Source organism: Seriola aureovittata, chromosome 15 (genome assembly GCF_021018895.1).
Source record: "Seriola aureovittata isolate HTS-2021-v1 ecotype China chromosome 15, ASM2101889v1, whole genome shotgun sequence".
Taxonomy (NCBI): domain Eukaryota; kingdom Metazoa; phylum Chordata; class Actinopteri; order Carangiformes; family Carangidae; genus Seriola; species Seriola aureovittata.
This window is the reverse complement of record NC_079378.1, coordinates 26,298,647-26,303,036: the sequence shown is the minus strand read 5'-3', so window position 1 is coordinate 26,303,036 and position 4,390 is coordinate 26,298,647. Positions and strand designations below refer to the sequence as shown.

Genomic DNA, 4,390 nt, shown 5'->3' with positions numbered 1-4,390 from the left:
TGGATAGATTTACAACACAGTGGGTGGAATATGATATGATCAGATATTTTTAAGCTCAGCAGTGTGCCACAGGCCGTGCCAGTAAATGGTCAATTGAGTGTAAAGGACACTCGCTATCAAAATAATACCGTCAGGTGACCAACAAATTCTATTAGGCATAATACCATAATGATTCAGGTATTGTTCATGAATTTTTATATTAAAGAAATCAAGCTGATCTTGTCAGATATCAATCAGCATATTAAGTATGTGTGATTTATAATCCTTAGTTGATGATCTATTAAGTATGAACAAAATTATAGTGAATTCATAATTAATTGTCCATCTTTTGTTAGTGCATGTAGTAATTCATCAGGAATTATGCATAATAAAGCATTCCTTAAGTATATGACTTGTATTTCTCAAGTGAAGTGTTATCTTTTAAAGATCACAAGTATTTCTTTAGATTTATTATGCAAGATTTGAAACTTTTGCTCCCCTTCAGGGATGATTTTATTTTGATAATGTGAAAATGATACACTGTATGTACACTGATATCACTTTATGGTTAAATTTGTACAAAAACGGTTAAATGTACGCACTTAAATGTTCTCAAATTAAGCGTAAAGGTTTCTTGGCAAATTGTTGCAGTTTGTTCAAATAAAGAGTATCTATATTTGAAATTTTAAGGTGGATGTTTTTTGTTGCTGTTTTGGTAACAATTTTCATGTAAATTTTCAGGTAAAACAATGTTTTCTTAAAAATGTTAAAACTTTTTTTAATGGTAAAATATCGAATTGAGCACATTTTTTAACCATAAAATCAACAGTATCAATGTTTTGGTTTTTTTTTACTGTAAATGAAGAAATAGTTTTACCGTAATTTAACGGTAGAGTTCTGGCAACCACAGCTGCCGGTATTTTACCATAGAAATAACATTTTTTTTTCATGTAAATTTTCAGGTAAAACATTGTTTTTTTAAAATGTAAAAACTTTTTTTTTTACAGTAAAATCTTGAATTAAGTACATTTTTTAACTGTAAAATCAACAGTATGAGCACATTTTTTACCGTAAATGTAGAAAATGTTTTACCGTAATTTAACGGTAGAGTTTCGGCAACCACAGCTGCCGGTATTTTACTGTAAAAATAACAATTTTTTTTTTTTACAGTGTAACTAAATGTAATTTAAGACCTAACATGCGGCTAATGTAAAGCTAGCAGAGCTTGGACAGTTGGTTATCTGGTTGCTAGGCGCACGCACACACACAGGTCAGGAGCTGCCGTTGCCATGGCAATGTGAAAATCTGCCCAGAATTTGGCTTCTACATGGCTTCAAACAACTGCAAATTATGAGAAAACCTTTACTTCTTTTCAAAAACCAAAAAGACCGTGCCAGACACTGAAGCCAGAAGTTTCTACAGTCTCTATTTTATTCAGATATTCCTTCAAATGAGTGAGTAAGCTCAGTGCGAAGACAGAGTGAGATTCTTTTGAAAAAAAAAGACGATTACATTAGGTGTCAATGAGAGTGAGACAGGTATTGCTGCTGGACTCGGCACCCCCATTTAAATTTTGTGCAGACCCTGCCTGTCAAAGTTACATTTTATGAATCCCAACAACTATGTCTACATTTTCAGAAATAATTATATGTCTCCTTTTTACGGTTTGGCCGCGAGCTCGAGTTAAAAATAAAAATAAAGGCTATTTTTTACTGCTTCACGCACTCTAGCCAACTGACGCTTTCACTCTAACTTTGAAGAAAAAGTGATTTGCACTCCTCCTTTGAGTGCTCAGAGTTTGAAAAGTTTACATATTATGTAAAAACAGTTCCCGTCTTTTTGAGAGAGCAGAAGTTTTCCTCCGTTTTATAGTTTGAATCACATTTCTACGTGCAGGTATGAGAGAGCTGGGTGACTCAGAAAAAAGGTTAAATTTTGTAGAAAAAAAGGTGGGTTTCTAAAGAAAATTCCAATGCATTCCTAATGCATTATTTATTCCCAGTTTTTTGGGAATAACTTTGGGAAAAATTGGAATTTTAACACCAAAAGTCATAGCACCTCTTTCGGGATCAAGACGCACGTTTTGATGTATATATTACCGGGGATTCCCAAAGCTGCGGGATGAGTTACGCGCCAAAATTTGGCGGAAGAATAATAAACCAGAAAGAGAATATTAATAGATGCCTCGGGGCTCCTCTCAGCTATTCTAGCTGTAGAGGAGTGCCTTGGAGCTGAGCACCCGTGGCACTAATGAACAACAATAAACAAATACTGAGTGCTGATCAAAAGTTTTGCGCAAGCAATTTAGACTTAGGGATGGGCGATGTCTCCTTCACTGGTAGGCTATATCGTCCGCGCGTGAGGGGAGGAGGGGGGCTGAATTCGCTGTTTGTCTCCCGCTCCGTGCTCAAAGTCACACCAGGCAGCTCCGCAGGATTAATAAAGTATGTAACCTATTTTATTCGTTCATAACACATTTTTACCTAACGAAATTATCTGATTTAATTCACATTTTTGGCGTTTTGTAAAAAATAAAACATTAAATTAAAAAAAAAAATGTTCTACCAACCTTCGGGCCGGATGTGATGTTCAATCTGGCCGGGTCCGGCCCGCGGGCCGTAACCATGGCATCCCTGTTCTATAGGCTAGATACCTGTACCGACTAAAACAACTGGACAGGGGATTTAGTCTTGCAAACATATCTATGTTGTGTCTCACTCTTTTTATATGAATCCAGTGAGTCCTACAGCTTTTTTATTATCACTGATTATAAGTGCCTCATTTAATATAAATAAATGCTTGATCGTTTCTAAAGAAATGACTCCTCTGAATTCATATATTATATGTACACTATCTGCTGATAGAAGAACTTTACAAATCAAAGAGCAGCTACACTAATTTATTTGAGGTAGTGTTACTCCATTTGTGGTGTGTTATTACCATTGTAAAATTATGTGCACTGAAGTAATACAAGACTGCTTAATATCTTTTATTTAGATTGAAACTGTTTTTACAAAGAAGCAAAACCTACTGGTATATTCCTCTCAACCGTAAAGTACCGTAGTCAGCGTGGTATATGTTGCAGGCATTCTGGAGGGAGTACACATTGAGGCAGAGCGGCTCCAACCCAGGACGGCCCACCATACATGGTAAATCTTCCTCAATCTCCCCTAGCTTTCTGGTAACCTACAGTGAATTACAAATGGTAAATGCTATGGTTTATTATAAATCTAATCAAAACAAATCACTGATTAGTTTGTCCAGTGAGAATGCTACCTGTGGTATCTCCTAGCAGCAGATATTCTCAGCTTCTGTGGGCATGGTTGCACAGTTTCCACAGGAGCACCTATCCAAAATATAGAGAAAAATGGTAACATTCACCAGAATATAAAGCTTATGAAATTCAAAAACTGACAGACAGTGGAGCTAAGGTGGGTAAGAAGTAAGTTTGGCTACATATCAAGCACATATAACATGGGTAATATATAACACTTATTGTATATAATCTGGAGCTTGACAACAGTGTAGTGTAGAAAACACTGCACACCCTCGTCTTTGACTAAAGATTAATGTTTCTGTCAGACATGTTTATGCTGATTTACAGCTTTCATTGTAATACACAAAATAAATTTACTACATAAAGGAATATGTCATGATGCGCATCTCTGCTCAAAACATGGAGAAAAATGATTTACTTTGTCAGCATTTATTAAAATATCTGACTAGTCTTGACATTGAACACCTGTAGCAGTCCACATACAACAAACATTTTCATAGACAGTAAAAGAAAAATTTAAGGAGGCATGACAGATAACTACATTACACAATTCACAATAGTTCTTATTTACCGAAAGAGCTCCCAGTAATGACGAGACAGTAACAGTTAGCATTAGCTACCTTGCTACATGTTAGTAACTGTGTGCCAGCACACATCAACAAACCGAAAATGTAATGTCAAAATACACAAAATTGGTTACCAACCATTCAGAAACGTCCTGCTGCAGTTGTAGAGTTTGAACTTCTTCAGGAGCCTCTCCCTCTGGGTCAGATTCTGGATAAAAGTTGTGTGGTTGAACCAAAGCACTTCCGACGCCAAGTCGCCGTTCACCGTAAACATTAGAGCATGGTGCCAGAAGCCCAAGCCGCATCCCCTTCCGGAGAGGGGCGTGGTCAGACACTGCTCATTTGCATTTAAAGCTACAGACACAGAAACAGCCTGTTCTGAACAGGGCTGAAACAGAGGGGTTTACAGGCATGCTGAAATATAGGATCGGAGTGGATTCTTTAGCAAGAAGCTTCAAAGACATGTTTTGGGGACCTCTGAGACTTATTCAAACTTGTTGAAAAGGAGCATAATATATCTCCTTTAAAATCCTCTCCTCACTTTAAAATCGCATTTTTTGCTTCGAAT

The 4,390-nt window shown here is 36.6% G+C and overlaps 1 long non-coding RNA gene across 1 annotated transcript; it reads right to left on the bottom strand.

The window, feature by feature from the left end:
• Positions 1-2,962: 2,962 nt before the first annotated feature.
• Positions 2,963-4,021, bottom strand: LOC130182110 (uncharacterized). Its single transcript, XR_008829676.1, has 3 exons — positions 3,961-4,021; positions 3,256-3,325; positions 2,963-3,165 (listed from the first exon to the last, which is right to left on the bottom strand). It is a non-coding gene; the product is annotated as an uncharacterized LOC130182110 (long non-coding RNA).
• Positions 4,022-4,390: the final 369 nt, after the last annotated feature.